The sequence below is a fragment of the Garra rufa genome, chromosome 1 (assembly GCF_049309525.1).
Source record: "Garra rufa chromosome 1, GarRuf1.0, whole genome shotgun sequence".
Lineage (NCBI taxonomy): Eukaryota > Metazoa > Chordata > Actinopteri > Cypriniformes > Cyprinidae > Garra > Garra rufa.
Window position 1 is genome coordinate 107,463,672 of NC_133361.1, and position 18,302 is coordinate 107,481,973.

At 46.8% G+C, this 18,302-nt stretch overlaps 15 non-coding genes across 15 annotated transcripts; 5 read left to right on the forward strand and 10 right to left on the reverse strand.

The window, feature by feature from the left end:
- Positions 1-424: 424 nt before the first annotated feature.
- On the reverse strand, positions 425-565 carry LOC141283795 (U4 spliceosomal RNA). The gene has a single exon (XR_012338217.1). It is a non-coding gene; the product is annotated as a U4 spliceosomal RNA (small nuclear RNA).
- Positions 566-1,028: 463 nt separating this feature from the next.
- Positions 1,029-1,110, forward strand: trnas-gcu (transfer RNA serine (anticodon GCU)). The gene has a single exon. It is a non-coding gene; the product is annotated as a tRNA-Ser (tRNA).
- A 1,000-nt stretch (positions 1,111-2,110) lies between these two features.
- On the reverse strand, positions 2,111-2,184 carry trnan-guu (transfer RNA asparagine (anticodon GUU)). The gene has a single exon. It is a non-coding gene; the product is annotated as a tRNA-Asn (tRNA).
- Positions 2,185-3,305: 1,121 nt separating this feature from the next.
- Positions 3,306-3,446, reverse strand: LOC141283803 (U4 spliceosomal RNA). Its single transcript, XR_012338220.1, has one exon. It is a non-coding gene; the product is annotated as a U4 spliceosomal RNA (small nuclear RNA).
- A 463-nt stretch (positions 3,447-3,909) lies between these two features.
- trnas-gcu (transfer RNA serine (anticodon GCU)) lies at positions 3,910-3,991 on the forward strand. The gene has a single exon. It is a non-coding gene; the product is annotated as a tRNA-Ser (tRNA).
- Positions 3,992-4,991: 1,000 nt separating this feature from the next.
- Positions 4,992-5,065, reverse strand: trnan-guu (transfer RNA asparagine (anticodon GUU)). The gene has a single exon. It is a non-coding gene; the product is annotated as a tRNA-Asn (tRNA).
- A 201-nt stretch (positions 5,066-5,266) lies between these two features.
- Positions 5,267-5,339, reverse strand: trnak-cuu (transfer RNA lysine (anticodon CUU)). The gene has a single exon. It is a non-coding gene; the product is annotated as a tRNA-Lys (tRNA).
- An 847-nt stretch (positions 5,340-6,186) lies between these two features.
- LOC141283811 (U4 spliceosomal RNA) lies at positions 6,187-6,327 on the reverse strand. The gene has a single exon (XR_012338221.1). It is a non-coding gene; the product is annotated as a U4 spliceosomal RNA (small nuclear RNA).
- A 463-nt stretch (positions 6,328-6,790) lies between these two features.
- trnas-gcu (transfer RNA serine (anticodon GCU)) lies at positions 6,791-6,872 on the forward strand. Its single transcript has one exon. It is a non-coding gene; the product is annotated as a tRNA-Ser (tRNA).
- Positions 6,873-12,627: 5,755 nt separating this feature from the next.
- On the reverse strand, positions 12,628-12,700 carry trnak-cuu (transfer RNA lysine (anticodon CUU)). The gene has a single exon. It is a non-coding gene; the product is annotated as a tRNA-Lys (tRNA).
- An 868-nt stretch (positions 12,701-13,568) lies between these two features.
- Positions 13,569-13,650, forward strand: trnas-gcu (transfer RNA serine (anticodon GCU)). Its single transcript has one exon. It is a non-coding gene; the product is annotated as a tRNA-Ser (tRNA).
- A 1,923-nt stretch (positions 13,651-15,573) lies between these two features.
- Positions 15,574-15,714, reverse strand: LOC141283819 (U4 spliceosomal RNA). Its single transcript, XR_012338222.1, has one exon. It is a non-coding gene; the product is annotated as a U4 spliceosomal RNA (small nuclear RNA).
- Positions 15,715-16,177: 463 nt separating this feature from the next.
- Positions 16,178-16,259, forward strand: trnas-gcu (transfer RNA serine (anticodon GCU)). Its single transcript has one exon. It is a non-coding gene; the product is annotated as a tRNA-Ser (tRNA).
- A 1,000-nt stretch (positions 16,260-17,259) lies between these two features.
- On the reverse strand, positions 17,260-17,333 carry trnan-guu (transfer RNA asparagine (anticodon GUU)). The gene has a single exon. It is a non-coding gene; the product is annotated as a tRNA-Asn (tRNA).
- Positions 17,334-17,534: 201 nt separating this feature from the next.
- On the reverse strand, positions 17,535-17,607 carry trnak-cuu (transfer RNA lysine (anticodon CUU)). Its single transcript has one exon. It is a non-coding gene; the product is annotated as a tRNA-Lys (tRNA).
- Positions 17,608-18,302: the final 695 nt, after the last annotated feature.

An 18,302-nucleotide genomic window follows, 5' to 3' on the forward strand; every position in this document is an offset into this window, starting at 1 on the left:
GTTACTACTAACGTTCGATTGTGTCTCATAGGGAGTTTGACACAGGGCCTCAGTGGAAAACAGGCCCTCGGCGGCTGAAACAAAAGACGAAGAAGGCATCCACATGCACATGGTTCAGGAGTGTTAAACAAAGAAACCACACAAGATGACGAGGTGGTCCAGCGGGTAAGGCGGTGGAAGGCTAATACATTGTGCTCGACATGCACTGGAAGCTTTAGCGCCACTGAGAGCCCACCGGACCAGCCAGGCCCAACCTGTTTACGATGGGTAACGGTGAGCTGTAATTGCGCTGCAGTTTAATGATACCCGTCTTGAGGACATATTTACAAAACAACAAGCCTTCTGGCTCTGGCGCTCAATCATCAGCAGACACCTTTTCGACGAGAAACGAAACCAGGCTATTTTTTCTCAACAATACTCTAAGCCTCCAGAGAGGCTAGCAAAAATTGCCAAAGCTGACTGTATTTCAAGTCATCCTGGCGGGGTATTGGGTAAAGTTTTCAACCAGCAATGATCGCGCCTCGGATAAACCTCATAGGCTACAATATTGCCTCTGCGAAAGAATGCCGGCGACGGTTGTGACCTTTGCAGGCACCTACGTGGATGTGAACCGACAAGGTGGTAGTAAGCTTTAAACTGCCGCACAAACAGTCTCCTGGCACGGGTTGCTGCACCGTGTTTCTACGGAACAGATTAGAGGTGTGTAAAAGACGGCTCATTCACTATTCCCTCTGTGCTCAAAACAGCCTGCTGAAAGCACAGCAGCAGCAGCTGAAAAGGTCCGCAGCATGGCCTCTCTCAGTCAGCAAGGGGGCGGGGAGGCCGAGTGGTTAAGGCGATGGACTGCTAATCCCATCCTTGTCGTTCGGTTCCTTTAGCACTGGACCTTAATCTAGGTCCTGGGGACCCCATGCTGAACTTTTTGTGTGTCCTCCTTATCTAACACACTCAGTTCAGTTCTTTGAGTTCTCTACTAATGAGCTGATGATCTGAATCGGGAGTGCTAAATAAAAGACGGCACGTAATACGACGAGGTGGCCGAGTGGTTAAGGCGATGGACTGCTAATCCATTGTGCTCTGCACGCGTGGGTTCGAATCCCATCCTCGTCGTTCGGTACATTTAGCAGTGATCCTCGGTCCTGGGGACCCCACTCTGCAATTTTTGTGTGTCTTCCCTATCTGACACACTCAGTCCAGTTCACTGAGCGCTCTACTAATGAGCTGGTGGTCTGAATCGGGAGTGTTAAACAAAAGGACCGCGCAAAACGAAAGGTGGTCGAGTGGTTAAGGCGATGCAAGGCTAGTCCGTTGTGCTCGGCACGCCTTGGTTTGTGTGGGTTCGAATCCCATCCTCTTCATTTGATGCTTTAGCACCACTGAGAGCCCACCGGAACAGACAGGCCCAACCTGTTTACGATGGGTAGCGGCGAGCTGTGATTGTGCTGTAGTTTATTGATAACTGCCGCAAAGTCTTGAGAACATATTGACAAAACAACAAGTCTTCTGGCTCCGGCACGCTATGATCGGTGGACACCTCTTTGACGAGGACCAACAACCAGCCACGCCAATAAAAGGAAACAAAACGAAGCAAGACTATCTTTCTCAACAAGCCTCCAGAGAGACTGGCAAAAATTGCCGATGCTGACTGTATTTCAAGTCATCCCGGTGGGGTATAGGGTATTGACTTTGTGGCAACATGGAACTTTTGCATCTACATTAATATTAGTCTGTTTCTTCTTATTCTGAGGTCACCGTAGCCACCAGATCCATTCTGCATTCCGATCTGATGGTCACTACAGTCCCCCGGTTCCAGTCCGTACCAAGAGCAGATGGTGGATCAGCACCTTCAGCCGAATGTCAGCGGATACTATGTCAACTAGATGAGCCCCAGAGACAGATCATCAGTAAAGAAGGCATCCACATGCCACAGCAAACTACTCGAGCTGGTGAAAATGTTCACCAAATGCCCGCCGCTGAGTTCTTTTAAAACAAGCCAGCTTATTGAAGGTGCACAAGATAAACGCCCTGAGAAAGCTGTGCCTCGCAACCCTAAGAATGGCATAGGCGTTAGTGGACACCTGACGCGCGTGCAAAACTCCGGCATTTCACACGTCCCTGGGTGGGCTCGAACCACCAACCTTTCGGTTAACAGCCGAACGCGCTAACCGATTGCGCCACAGAGACAGCCGCTGTTGCTTGCTGCCGCCGGATCACCGGTGTAAAAGCAAGGGTTAGGGTTAGTGATAGGGATTAAAATTGCTCGCACTAACAGCGACATCTGTTTTGAAAGATGTTTCCGGAGCTCGCAAAATCCACTCAGCCTGCGCGGCGAATGGGCACGCTGGAGCCCGCCACCCTTTTGGGAAGAAAGAGAGTCAACAAAGCCTCCCAACGTGGGGCTCGAACCCACGACCCTGAGATTAAGAGTCTCATGCTCTACCGACTGAGCTAGCCGGGCTGGTCGTGGGCTTCTTCACCGGGTCGGACCCAGTTTTCATCGGCCCCCAAATCACACAGGCGAAACGGAGGCTCTCGCGTTGTGCGAGACTGTCGAGCCCTCCCCGTGGGTAGGGCTTAGAGCAGGCTTAGAGTTTTCTTCTGTCGGTTTTGACCCAATCTGTTTTTGGGAAGCGCAGTTTGACCCAGCAGTGCGGGCCAACAACACGTTCTGTTTTGCCGCGTGAAGGCGGGTCAATGCTTTGGACAGCGTATGGTTGAGATGTGATTTTCCACCAATTTGGGGCACCTTTCTTAAGGAAATCAAGGATGATTTCATGGGAAATGGCAAACTGCTGTAGCGTTTGGCTAACAAGCCAAAGCTACAAAGGATGTACCGGTGCCCCGTCGTCCGAGCAGAATCCACATTCGGCCGTAATCGGAGGTTACTACTAACGTTCGATTGTGTCTCATAGGGAGTTTGACACAGGGCCTCAGTGGAAAACAGGCCCTCGGCGGCTGAAACAAAAGACGAAGAAGGCATCCACATGCACATGGTTCAGGAGTGTTAAACAAAGAAACCACGCAAGATGACGAGGTGGTCCAGCGGGTAAGGCGGTGGAAGGCTAATACATTGTGCTCGACATGCACTGGAAGCTTTAGCGCCACTGAGAGCCCACCGGACCAGCCAGGCCCAACCTGTTTACGATGGGTAACGGTGAGCTGTAATTGCGCTGCAGTTTAATGATACCCGTCTTGAGGACATATTTACAAAACAACAAGCCTTCTGGCTCTGGCGCTCAATCATCAGCAGACACCTTTTCGACGAGAAACGAAACCAGGCTATTTTTTCTCAACAATACTCTAAGCCTCCAGAGAGGCTAGCAAAAATTGCCAAAGCTGACTGTATTTCAAGTCATCCTGGCGGGGTATTGGGTAAAGTTTTCAACCAGCAATGATCGCGCCTCGGATAAACCTCATAGGCTACAATATTGCCTCTGCGAAAGAATGCCGGCGACGGTTGTGACCTTTGCAGGCACCTACGTGGATGTGAACCGACAAGGTGGTAGTAAGCTTTAAACTGCCGCACAAACAGTCTCCTGGCACGGGTTGCTGCACCGTGTTTCTACGGAACAGATTAGAGGTGTGTAAAAGACGGCTCATTCACTATTCCCTCTGTGCTCAAAACAGCCTGCTGAAAGCACAGCAGCAGCAGCTGAAAAGGTCCGCAGCATGGCCTCTCTCAGTCAGCAAGGGGGCGGGGAGGCCGAGTGGTTAAGGCGATGGACTGCTAATCCCATCCTTGTCGTTCGGTTCCTTTAGCACTGGACCTTAATCTAGGTCCTGGGGACCCCATGCTGAACTTTTTGTGTGTCCTCCTTATCTAACACACTCAGTTCAGTTCTTTGAGTTCTCTACTAATGAGCTGATGATCTGAATCGGGAGTGCTAAATAAAAGACGGCACGTAATACGACGAGGTGGCCGAGTGGTTAAGGCGATGGACTGCTAATCCATTGTGCTCTGCACGCGTGGGTTCGAATCCCATCCTCGTCGTTCGGTACATTTAGCAGTGATCCTCGGTCCTGGGGACCCCACTCTGCAATTATTGTGTGTCTTCCCTATCTGACACACTCAGTCCAGTTCACTGAGCGCTCTACTAATGAGCTGGTGGTCTGAATCGGGAGTGTTAAACAAAAGGACCGCGCAAAACGAAAGGTGGTCGAGTGGTTAAGGCGATGCAAGGCTAGTCCGTTGTGCTCGGCACGCCTTGGTTTGTGTGGGTTCGAATCCCATCCTCTTCATTTGATGCTTTAGCACCACTGAGAGCCCACCGGAACAGACAGGCCCAACCTGTTTACGATGGGTAGCGGCGAGCTGTGATTGTGCTGTAGTTTATTGATAACTGCCGCAAAGTCTTGAGAACATATTGACAAAACAACAAGTCTTCTGGCTCCGGCACGCTATGATCGGTGGACACCTCTTTGACGAGGACCAACAACCAGCCACGCCAATAAAAGGAAACAAAACGAAGCAAGACTATCTTTCTCAACAAGCCTCCAGAGAGACTGGCAAAAATTGCCGATGCTGACTGTATTTCAAGTCATCCCGGTGGGGTATAGGGTATTGACTTTGTGGCAACATGGAACTTTTGCATCTACATTAATATTAGTCTGTTTCTTCTTATTCTGAGGTCACCGTAGCCACCAGATCCATTCTGCATTCCGATCTGATGGTCACTACAGTCCCCCGGTTCCAGTCCGTACCAAGAGCAGATGGTGGATCAGCACCTTCAGCCGAATGTCAGCGGATACTATGTCAACTAGATGAGCCCCAGAGACAGATCATCAGTAAAGAAGGCATCCACATGCCACAGCAAACTACTCGAGCTGGTGAAAATGTTCACCAAATGCCCGCCGCTGAGTTCTTTTAAAACAAGCCAGCTTATTGAAGGTGCACAAGATAAACGCCCTGAGAAAGCTGTGCCTCGCAACCCTAAGAATGGCATAGGCGTTAGTGGACACCTGACGCGCGTGCAAAACTCTGGCATTTCACACGTCCCTGGGTGGGCTCGAACCACCAACCTTTCGGTTAACAGCCGAACGCGCTAACCGATTGCGCCACAGAGACAGCCGCTGTTGCTTGCTGCCGCCGGATCACCGGTGTAAAAGCAAGGGTTAGGGTTAGTGATAGGGATTAAAATTGCTCGCACTAACAGCGACATCTGTTTTGAAAGATGTTTCCGGAGCTCGCAAAATCCACTCAGCCTGCGCGGCGAATGGGCACGCTGGAGCCCGCCACCCTTTTGGGAAGAAAGAGAGTCAACAAAGCCGCCCAACGTGGGGCTCGAACCCACGACCCTGAGATTAAGAGTCTCATGCTCTACCGACTGAGCTAGCCGGGCTGGTCGTGGGCTTCTTCACCGGGTCGGACCCAGTTTTCATCGGCCCCCAAATCACACAGGCGAAACGGAGGCTCTCGCGTTGTGCGAGACTGTCGAGCCCTCCCCGTGGGTAGGGCTTAGAGCAGGCTTAGAGTTTTCTTCTGTCGGTTTTGACCCAATCTGTTTTTGGGAAGCGCAGTTTGACCCAGCAGTGCGGGCCAACAACACGTTCTGTTTTGCCGCGTGAAGGCGGGTCAATGCTTTGGACAGCGTATGGTTGAGATGTGATTTTCCACCAATTTGGGGCACCTTTCTTAAGGAAATCAAGGATGATTTCATGGGAAATGGCAAACTGCTGTAGCGTTTGGCTAACAAGCCAAAGCTACAAAGGATGTACCGGTGCCCCGTCGTCCGAGCAGAATCCACATTCGGCCGTAATCGGAGGTTACTACTAACGTTCGATTGTGTCTCATAGGGAGTTTGACACAGGGCCTCAGTGGAAAACAGGCCCTCGGCGGCTGAAACAAAAGACGAAGAAGGCATCCACATGCACATGGTTCAGGAGTGTTAAACAAAGAAACCACGCAAGATGACGAGGTGGTCCAGCGGGTAAGGCGGTGGAAGGCTAATACATTGTGCTCGACATGCACTGGAAGCTTTAGCGCCACTGAGAGCCCACCGGACCAGCCAGGCCCAACCTGTTTACGATGGGTAACGGTGAGCTGTAATTGCGCTGCAGTTTAATGATACCCGTCTTGAGGACATATTTACAAAACAACAAGCCTTCTGGCTCTGGCGCTCAATCATCAGCAGACACCTTTTCGACGAGAAACGAAACCAGGCTATTTTTTCTCAACAATACTCTAAGCCTCCAGAGAGGCTAGCAAAAATTGCCAAAGCTGACTGTATTTCAAGTCATCCTGGCGGGGTATTGGGTAAAGTTTTCAACCAGCAATGATCGCGCCTCGGATAAACCTCATAGGCTACAATATTGCCTCTGCGAAAGAATGCCGGCGACGGTTGTGACCTTTGCAGGCACCTACGTGGATGTGAACCGACAAGGTGGTAGTAAGCTTTAAACTGCCGCACAAACAGTCTCCTGGCACGGGTTGCTGCACCGTGTTTCTACGGAACAGATTAGAGGTGTGTAAAAGACGGCTCATTCACTATTCCCTCTGTGCTCAAAACAGCCTGCTGAAAGCACAGCAGCAGCAGCTGAAAAGGTCCGCAGCATGGCCTCTCTCAGTCAGCAAGGGGGCGGGGAGGCCGAGTGGTTAAGGCGATGGACTGCTAATCCCATCCTTGTCGTTCGGTTCCTTTAGCACTGGACCTTAATCTAGGTCCTGGGGACCCCATGCTGAACTTTTTGTGTGTCCTCCTTATCTAACACACTCAGTTCAGTTCTTTGAGTTCTCTACTAATGAGCTGATGATCTGAATCGGGAGTGCTAAATAAAAGACGGCACGTAATACGACGAGGTGGCCGAGTGGTTAAGGCGATGGACTGCTAATCCATTGTGCTCTGCACGCGTGGGTTCGAATCCCATCCTCGTCGTTCGGTACATTTAGCAGTGATCCTCGGTCCTGGGGACCCCACTCTGCAATTTTTGTGTGTCTTCCCTATCTGACACACTCAGTCCAGTTCACTGAGCGCTCTACTAATGAGCTGGTGGTCTGAATCGGGAGTGTTAAACAAAAGGACCGCGCAAAACGAAAGGTGGTCGAGTGGTTAAGGCGATGCAAGGCTAGTCCGTTGTGCTCGGCACGCCTTGGTTTGTGTGGGTTCGAATCCCATCCTCTTCATTTGATGCTTTAGCACCACTGAGAGCCCACCGGAACAGACAGGCCCAACCTGTTTACGATGGGTAGCGGCGAGCTGTGATTGTGCTGTAGTTTATTGATAACTGCCGCAAAGTCTTGAGAACATATTGACAAAACAACAAGTCTTCTGGCTCCGGCACGCTATGATCGGTGGACACCTCTTTGACGAGGACCAACAACCAGCCACGCCAATAAAAGGAAACAAAACGAAGCAAGACTATCTTTCTCAACAAGCCTCCAGAGAGACTGGCAAAAATTGCCGATGCTGACTGTATTTCAAGTCATCCCGGTGGGGTATAGGGTATTGACTTTGTGGCAACATGGAACTTTTGCATCTACATTAATATTAGTCTGTTTCTTCTTATTCTGAGGTCACCGTAGCCACCAGATCCATTCTGCATTCCGATCTGATGGTCACTACAGTCCCCCGGTTCCAGTCCGTACCAAGAGCAGATGGTGGATCAGCACCTTCAGCCGAATGTCAGCGGATACTATGTCAACTAGATGAGCCCCAGAGACAGATCATCAGTAAAGAAGGCATCCACATGCCACAGCAAACTACTCGAGCTGGTGAAAATGTTCACCAAATGCCCGCCGCTGAGTTCTTTTAAAACAAGCCAGCTTATTGAAGGTGCACAAGATAAACGCCCTGAGAAAGCTGTGCCTCGCAACCCTAAGAATGGCATAGGCGTTAGTGGACACCTGACGCGCGTGCAAAACTCTGGCATTTCACACGTCCCTGGGTGGGCTCGAACCACCAACCTTTCGGTTAACAGCCGAACGCGCTAACCGATTGCGCCAAAGCTGGGGAACAATAGTCTGTTAAGGGGGGGGAAGAAAAGGAAGGAGGGGGAAGAAGAGGGGGAAAAGAGAAAAAGAAAGAAAAGAGAGAGAGAAAAGGAAAAAATGAGGAGAAAAGAAGTGAAAGGGAATTTTATCTCTTTGTCCTTTAAAGTAATGTTTTTGGAGTGTATATTTACAATAAATTATCTGAAAAAAAAATGTTTTCTCTATTTTCCTGTACATTTATATGGGGGTAAGGATGATCACAAGCTTCCTAGTTCATATTACAGTGTTGCCAAAGATTGAAGTGTTTACTGAATGTTTTATTTATCAGTAATTATCACATAAATAATGTCCAAATGAATGAAATCATTTTTGAAATGAAATTGCAATTTTGAAATATTTTATTAGATTTATATTACTGATTATTGATATTTTATTCAAAGTTTTTGCACTTTAAATATATTTTCGGCTGTAGTTATGTTCTAAAACTTATAGTACAAAAAATTGTACATTTATGTATTAAATCATCCCCAAATTTATCAACATTTTTAAAAGGGCGTATAACTGTTTAATGATGCTGTAACAATGACAAACAAAAAGAGTTATTTAATCATGACCAAACTTTTATTTTTCAATCAGTCAAAGCCAATTATTCATTATTCTTTTTTTTTTTACATTTTTATTCTTGTAGTTATGTTGCATGTGCAGAAAACAGAATATTACCTCTTAATAATAATTTGCAAGTGCAAAAGAACAGAAAACAGAACTATACATATAAACAAAACCGTCCAATGTCCATGGCTCGGTCTTGTGCATTAACTGCAAGTGAAAAGAACAGAAAGCACAAAACAATACAAATGAATAAAACTTTAAAATATTAATGACTCCTGTCCTGTGCATGTTTTGCAAGTACTAAAGAACAGAAAACCAAACTATACTATTAAATAAAACTGTCTTAATGTCCATGGCACTAGTGCATTCATTGCAAGTTCAAAAGAACAGAAAGCAGAAAACAATGCACATAAATAAAACTTTATCCCCTTTCTTTTTTGGACTCTTATGGATGGCACAGAGCTTGAAATGGTCTCTATCAGGCGACAACAATCTGGCCACTGGGCACGTGGGGCAGTGGTGGTGAATGTATGCCTCTTCACGCTCTCCACCCCCGAAATCCAGCAGGTTCTGCCAACTATATTGCTCACCTAAGCAGAGAGAGCATATAATACAAGGCAAATGAGAAAACAAAACAAGTGGTAGTGTTAACATATGACAGGTCAAGAAGAGAAACTGACCTGATGGTTGGTGAGAGCCAGAGATGGCTGATTCCTGAGCTCCACAAGATACTCTGCAAGGCTGTCCACTTTGTCCAGCACACCAGCACTATGCAAAGCCTGTGAGAAAAATACAAACAAAAAGAAAAAAATGAAATGAACAACATTATGAGTTCAGTGAAGTGGGACAAAAAACCCAAAACAAATAAATATATATATATTTTTTTTTCTAGATGTTTTTTTTTTTGGTCAACTTCAGTCAAAAAGCTACAGGTCAGCACAAATTATTATTGTTTTCCCTAGAAATGTTACAGTATTACATAAAACATAATTACATACATAAATTAAATGAGACATTTACATACCACAGACTCGTCAGGAGATGCTGAGGCACCTGGCGTGAAGGAGGCATCAGGCTGAGTAAAGGAAGGCACAGGCTGAGTGGAGGACAGAGAGAAGCTTGGGTCATCGGTAAGACTTGACACAGTAATGTCAAGTGTTTGGTCCACCCTGAACCCCTCGTCTTCTTCATCCTCACCTTCATCCACATCCTCCAGCATGTTCTCTGTCTCTTCTGAGTCAGGGTCCACTACCAGGGGCTGTCCAGTCTGACTCAGGAGGTAGTCAACACCAAGCAGCTCTCCTATGAAAAAATAATAATAAATAAAACACACAAATACAGGATTAGTCAAAAGTTTGGACACATTACTATTTTTAATGTTTTTGAAAGAAGTGTCTTATGCTCATCAGTCCTGCATTTATTAAATAAAAAATATAAAAAACATTAATAATATTATACAATGTTAATACAGTTTAAATTTACAGTTACATGTACTTTAAATTTAATTTATTCCTGTCATCAACGCTGAATATATTTAGCAATCATTTTAGAAATCATTAAAAAGTTATATAAAGAACAGCATTAGAAATCAAATAGAAAATCTTCTGTAACAATATACAGTCCTGTTCAAAAAAAATTTTTTAAGAAATTAATTCTGTTGTTTTTAACTTTTTCATCATCAATGAATTCTGCAAAACGTATCACAGTTTTCATTAAAAAATAAATACAAATATGCAGTACAAATTATATTGCTGTTTTTTCTGTATTTTTGATCAAATAAATGCAGGCTGAATGAGCAAAAGGCACTTCTTTCAAAAACATTAAACACAGTCACGTGTAAAAATGTTTGACAAATAATGCACACATTCATATTCTACAATGAGATACAGGTAACTTTACCTTCTTGTAGAGGTTGTACCACTTCTGCTGCCGTGGTGCTGGTCTGTTGCCTCCAGACGGACAAACCCCAGAGCTGGCAAAAGTCCTCGACCTGGCCATCCACTCGCCATCACCCATGACCTTGTGGCTCTTTGGCTTAGTGCTCATCTAAATATAATAGGGAAATAATAGTTAGTAATGTGCATTTTGCAGGTATTGGACAACTACACAAATGGTTTTAATTTTTTTATAATGATACAACAATATATATTCAAGCTGACTAAATAATGGCATCCATTACAACAATTAAACATTATTTTATTGCTAATAAAGCAAAACAAGGTTACACATTTATTTAAACTTTTTAACATTTAACTACAATTATACATATAAATATTTGAAAATGAAATTACTACATGCAGTTACGATAGGGATACGATTGTTGTTTTGTTTGGTTTACAGTTAGTTGCATCCAATTATGCATAATTTACTGTTATTACTATAGTAACTACATATAGCACGTATTAATGACAATGTAAAATAAAGTACATTGTTAGTTAAAAGCTGTGGTTATACATATGATAATCAATCTGAGAGAAAAAACAAAAAACAAAAACAAAAAACAAAAAACATAGTAAGTACACTTTACTTAAACCATGGTTAATTTTTGTAAGGGATGTCTATATAACATTGCATTTTCATTTAAATTATTATTTGCATCTGTGTTTATATAAATAGTAATCCATCTGCAAACACAAAACTTGATTACTACATTCACACAGCAAAATCACATTAAATGTTAATTAGAAATGATAATGTCTACAACTAAACATATTTTTTAAATCCAAATCAAACTTTAAATAGAATAGATGTGTTTACTATGCAAAACTACAGGCAAATGGTGTTTTATATGTGATATTATAGGCAAATCATGGAAACAAAACATGATTACTTCACTATAGTAAAAGCATGGTAAATTACTTGTTTATTTATAGTAAGACTGTGTTTACACTTAAAGAACGAGTAAACTGAGTTTAATAAGTACGATTACAGGCACAATTGTGTTTAATATGTGAGATTATAGGCAAGTCGTGAAAAGAAAACATGATTACTACACTTTCACTATAGTAAAAGCATGGTAAATTACTTGTTTTTTTTTTTCATTCATATTTTTATTTATAGTAAGACTGTGTTTACACTTAAAGAACGAGTAAACTGAGTTTAATAAGTACGATTACAGGCACAATTGTGTTTAATATGTGAGATTATAGGCAAGTCGTGAAAAGAAAACATGATTACTACACTTTCACTATAGTAAAGCCATGGTAAATGACGACAAACACAAGCACAACGTTTTTTGTTGTTGCTGTTCATTCAGATTTTCATTCATAGTAAGACTGTGTTCATACAGTTGTAATCGATCAGCCAAAAACACAACATGGTTACTACGATTCACTATAGTAAAAACAAGGTAAATTGTCATAAGAAATGACTGCACTTACAGCTGAAACGCGTTTTCCCCCCATTTAAATCGAACTTAAGAACGTGTAAATAGATTTTAGAACGTTAGATTTCATTTAAACAGTGTTTCATTATGGGCAATTCGCGAGTCAAAAGTTTGTGAACACAAAACACGAATGAATGACGGACGAAAACGTAACGAGTTACCAATTGAGAACATTGTAAACAGAGAGAAAGAAAGAAGAAAACATGTACTACTTACTTTGAAAAGTTATCCTATATTCCGTTCGTCTGATTTTTGAACCTGACTTAGAATGAAACTAAGCACGGTGAGTGGCTCTCAACAATGGAGCTCGAGCGACGCGATTGGCTCTCATCCATTCTCACAATGGACGGCGAGCGACGCGATTGGCTCTCGTCCATTCTCACAATGGACGGCGAGCGACGCGATTGGCTCTCGTCCATTCTCACAATGGACGGCGAGATCGGCGATTGGACGAGGAGACGGCCGCGGAAACAGACGATCCTGCTCCAGGTAGCGCCACAGAGACAGCCGCTGTTGCTTGCTGCCGCCGGATCACCGGTGTAAAAGCAAGGGTTAGGGTTAGTGATAGGGATTAAAATTGCTCGCACTAACAGCGACATCTGTTTTGAAAGATGTTTCCGGAGCTCGCAAAATCCACTCAGCCTGCGTGGCGAATGGGCACGCTGGAGCCCGCCACCCTTTTGGGAAGAAAGAGAGTCAACAAAGCCGCCCAACGTGGGGCTCGAACCCACGACCCTGAGATTAAGAGTCTCATGCTCTACCGACTGAGCTAGCCGGGCTGGTCGTGGGCTTCTTCACCGGGTCGGACCCAGTTTTCATCGGCCCCCAAATCACACAGGCGAAACGGAGGCTCTCGCGTTGTGCGAGACTGTCGAGCCCTCCCCGTGGGTAGGGCTTAGAGCAGGCTTAGAGTTTTCTTCTGTCGGTTTTGACCCAATCTGTTCTTGGGAAGCGCAGTTTGACCCAGCAGTGCGGGCCAACAACACGTTCTGTTTTGCCGCGTGAAGGCGGGTCAATGCTTTGGACAGCGTATGGTTGAGATGTGATTTTCCACCAATTTGGGGCACCTTTCTTAAGGAAATCAAGGATGATTTCATGGGAAAAGGCAAACTGCTGTAGCGTTTGGCTAACAATCGCGCCTCGGATAAACCTCATAGGCTACAATATTGCCTCTGCGAAAGAATGCCGGCGACGGTTGTGACCTTTGCAGGCACCTACGTGGATGTGAACCGACAAGGTGGTAGTAAGCTTTAAACTGCCGCACAAACAGTCTCCTGGCACGGGTTGCTGCACCGTGTTTCTACGGAACAGAATAGAGGTGTGTAAAAGACGGCTCATTCACTATTCCCTCTGTGCTCAAAACAGCCTGCTGAAAGCACAGCAGCAGCAGCTGAAAAGGTCCGCAGCATGGCCTCTCTCAGTCAGCAAGGGGGCGGGGAGGCCGAGTGGTTAAGGCGATGGACTGCTAATCCCATCCTTGTCGTTCGGTTCCTTTAGCACTGGACCTTAATCTAGGTCCTGGGGACCCCATGCTGAACTTTTTGTGTGTCCTTCTTATCTAACACACTCAGTTCAGTTCTTTGAGTTCTCTACTAATGAGCTGATGATCTGAATCGGGAGTGCTAAATAAAAGACGGCACGTAATACGACGAGGTGGCCGAGTGGTTAAGGCGATGGACTGCTAATCCATTGTGCTCTGCACGCGTGGGTTCGAATCCCATCCTCGTCGTTCGGTACATTTAGCAGTGATCCTCGGTCCTGGGGACCCCACTCTGCAATTTTTGTGTGTCTTCCCTATCTGACACACTCAGTCCAGTTCACTGAGCGCTCTACTAATGAGCTGGTGGTCTGAATCGGGAGTGTTAAACAAAAGGACCGCGCAAAACGAAAGGTGGTCGAGTGGTTAAGGCGATGCAAGGCTAGTCCGTTGTGCTCGGCACGCCTTGGTTTGTGTGGGTTCGAATCCCATCCTCTTCATTTGATGCTTTAGCACCACTGAGAGCCCACCGGAACAGACAGGCCCAACCTGTTTACGATGGGTAGCGGCGAGCTGTGATTGTGCTGTAGTTTATTGATACCTGCCGCAAAGTCTTGAGAACATATTGATAAAACAACAAGTCTTCTGGCTCCGGCACGCTATGATCGGTGGACACCTCTTTGACGAGGACCAACAACCAGCCACGCCAATAAAAGGAAACAAAACGAAGCAAGACTATCTTTCTCAACAAGCCTCCAGAGAGACAGATCATCAGTAAAGAAGGCATCCACATGCCACAGCAAACTACTCGAGCTGGTGAAAATGTTCACCAAATGCCCGCCGCTGAGTTCTTTTAAAACAAGCCAGCTTATTGAAGGTGCACAAGATAAACGCCCTGAGAAAGCTGTGCCTCGCAACCCTAAGAATGGCATAGGCGTTAGTGGACACCTGACGCGCGTGCAAAACTCCGGCATTTCACACGTCCCTGGGTGGGCTCGAACCACCAACCTTTCGGTTAACAGCCGAACGCTCTAACCGATTGCGCCACAGAGACAGCCGCAGGTGCTTGCTGCCGCCGGATCACCGGTGTAAAAGCAAGGGTTAGGGTTAGTGATAGGGATTAAAATTGCTCGCACTAACAGCGACATCTGTTTTGAAAGATGTTTCCGGAGCTCGCAAAATCCACTCAGCCTGCGCGGCGAATGGGCACGCTGGAGCCCGCCACCCTTTTGGGAAGAAAGAGAGTCAACAGAGCCGCCCAACGTGGGGCTCGAACCCACGACCCTGAGATTAAGAGTATCATGCTCTACCGACTGAGCTAGCCGGGCTGGTCGTGGGCTTCTTCACCGGGTCGGACCCAGTTTTCATCGGCCCCCAAATCACACAGGCGAAACGGAGGCTCTCGCGTTGTGCGAGACTGTCGAGCCCTCCCCGTGGGTAGGGCTTAGAGCAGGCTTAGAGTTTTCTTCTGTCGGTTTTGACCCAATCTGTTTTTGGGAAGCGCAGTTTGACCCAGCAGTGCGGGCCAACAACACGTTCTGTTTTGCCGCGTGAAGGCGGGTCAATGCTTTGGACAGCGTATGGTTGAGATGTGATTTTCCACCAATTTGGGGCACCTTTCTTAAGGAAATCAAGGATGATTTCATGGGAAATGGCAAACTGCTGTAGCGTTTGGCTAACAAGCCAAAGCTACAAAGGATGTACCGGTGCCCCGTCGTCCGAGCAGAATCCACATTCGGCCGTAATCGGAGGTTACTACTAACGTTCGATTGTGTCTCATAGGGAGTTTGACGCAGGGCCTCAGTGGAAAACAGGCCCTCGGCGGCTGAAACAAAAGACGAAGAAGGCATCCACATGCACATGGTTCAGGAGTGTTAAACAAAGAAACCACGCAAGATGACGAGGTGGTCCAGCGGGTAAGGCGGTGGAAGGCTAATACATTGTGCTCGACATGCACTGGAAGCTTTAGCGCCACTGAGAGCCCACCGGACCAGACAGGCCCAACCTGTTTACGATGGGTAACGGTGAGCTGTAATTGCGCTGCAGTTTAATGATACCCGTCTTGAGGACATATTTACAAAACAACAAGCCTTCTGGCTCTGGCGCTCAATCATCAGCAGACAACTTTTTGACGAGAAACGAAACCAGGCTATTTTTTCTCAACAATACTCTAAGCCTCCAGAGAGGCTAGCAAAAATTGCCAAAGCTGACTGTATTTCAAGTCATCCTGGCGGGGTATTGGGTAAAGTTTTCAACCAGCAATGATCGCGCCTCGGATAAACCTCATAGGCTACAATATTGCCTCTGCGAAAGAATGCCGGCGACGGTCGTGACCTTTGCAGGCACCTACGTGGATGTGAACCGACAAGGTGGTAGCAAGCTTTAAACTGCCGCACAAACAGTCTCCTGGCACGGGTTGCTGCACCGTGTTTCTACGGAACAGATTAGAGGTGTGTAAAAGACGGCTCATTCACTATTCCCTCTGTGCTCAAAACAGCCTGCTGAAAGCACAGCAGCAGCAGCTGAAAAGGTCCGCAGCATGGCCTCTCTCAGTCAGCAAGGGGGCGGGGAGGCCGAGTGGTTAAGGCGATGGACTGCTAATCCCATCCTTGTCGTTCGGTTCCTTTAGCACTGGACCTTAATCTAGGTCCTGGGGACCCCATGCTGAACTTTTTGTGTGTCCTTCTTATCTAACACACTCAGTTCAGTTCTTTGAGTTCTCTACTAATGAGCTGATGATCTGAATCGGGAGTGCTAAATAAAAGACGGCACGTAATACGACGAGGTGGCCGAGTGGTTAAGGCGATGGACTGCTAATCCATTGTGCTCTGCACGCGTGGGTTCGAATCCCATCCTCGTCGTTCGGTACATTTAGCAGTGATCCTCGGTCCTGGGGACCCCACTCTGCAATTTTTGTGTGTCTTCCCTATCTGACACACTCAGTCCAGTTCACTGAGCGCTCTACTAATGAGCTGGTGGTCTGAATCGGGAGTGTTAAACAAAAGGACCGCGCAAAACAAAAGGTGGTCGAGTGGTTAAGGCGATGCAAGGCTAGTCCGTTGTGCTCGGCACGCCTTGGTTTGTGTGGGTTCGAATCCCATCCTCTTCATTTGATGCTTTAGCACCACTGAGAGCCCACCGGAACAGACAGGCCCAACCTGTTTACGATGGGTAGCGGCGAGCTGTGATTGTGCTGTAGTTTATTGATACCTGCCGCAAAGTCTTGAGAACATATTGACAAAACAACAAGTCTTCTGGCTCCGGCACGCTATGATCGGTGGACACCTCTTTGACGAGGGCCAACAACCAGCCACGCCAATAAAAGGAAACAAAACGAAGCAAGACTATCTTTCTCAACAAGCCTCCAGAGAGACTGGCAAAAATTGCCGATGCTGACTGTATTTCAAGTCATCCCGGTGGGGTATTGGGTATTGACTTTGTGGCAACATGGAACTTTTGCATCTACATTAATATTAGTCTGTTTCTTCTTATTCTGAGGTCACCGTAGCCACCAGATCCATTCTGCATTCCGATCTGATGGTCACTACAGTCCCCCGGTTCCAGTCCGTACCAAGAGCAGATGGTGGATCAGCACCTTCAGCCGAATGTCAGCGGATACTATGTCAACTAGATGAGCCCCAGAGACAGATCATCAGTAAAGAAGGCATCCACATGCCACAGCAAACTACTCGAGCTGGTGAAAATGTTCACCAAATGCCCGCCGCTGAGTTCTTTTAAAACAAGCCAGCTTATTGAAGGTGCACAAGATAAACGCCCTGAGAAAGCTGTGCCTCGCAACCCTAAGAATGGCATAGGCGTTAGTGGACACCTGACGCGCGTGCAAAACTCCGGCATTTCACACGTCCCTGGGTGGGCTCGAACCACCAACCTTTCGGTTAACAGCCGAACGCGCTAACCGATTGCGCCACAGAGACAGCCGCTGTTGCTTGCTGCCGCCGGATCACCGGTGTAAAAGCAAGGGTTAGGGTTAGTGATAGGGATTAAAATTGCTCGCACTAACAGCGACATCTGTTTTGAAAGATGTTTCCGGAGCTCGCAAAATCCACTCAGCCTGCGCGGCGAATGGGCACGCTGGAGCCCGCCACCCTTTTGGGAAGAAAGAGAGTCAACAAAGCCGCCCAACGTGGGGCTCGAACCCACGACCCTGAGATTAAGAGTCTCATGCTCTACCGACTGAGCTAGCCGGGCTGGTCGTGGGCTTCTTCACCGGGTCGGACCCAGTTTTCATCGGCCCCCAAATCACACAGGCGAAACGGAGGCTCTCGCGTTGTGCGAGACTGTCGAGCCCTCCCCGTGGGTAGGGCTTAGAGCAGGCTTAGAGTTTTCTTCTGTCGGTTTTGACCCAATCTGTTTTTGGGAAGCGCAGTTTGACCCAGCAGTGCGGGCCAACAACACGTTCTGTTTTGCCGCGTGAAGGCGGGTCAATGCTTTGGACAGCGTATGGTTGAGATGTGATTTTCCACCAATTTGGGGCACCTTTCTTAAGGAAATCAAGGATGATTTCATGGGAAATGGCAAACTGCTGTAGCGTTTGGCTAACAAGCCAAAGCTACAAAGGATGTACCGGTGCCCCGTCGTCCGAGCAGAATCCACATTCGGCCGTAATCGGAGGTTACTACTAACGTTCGATTGTGTCTCATAGGGAGTTTGACGCAGGGCCTCAGTGGAAAACAGGCCCTCGGCGGCTGAAACAAAAGACGAAGAAGGCATCCACATGCACATGGTTCAGGAGTGTTAAACAAAGAAACCACGCAAGATGACGAGGTGGTCCAGCGGGTAAGGCGGTGGAAGGCTAATACATTGTGCTCGACATGCACTGGAAGCTTTAGCGCCACTGAGAGCCCACCGGACCAGACAGGCCCAACCTGTTTACGATGGGTAAC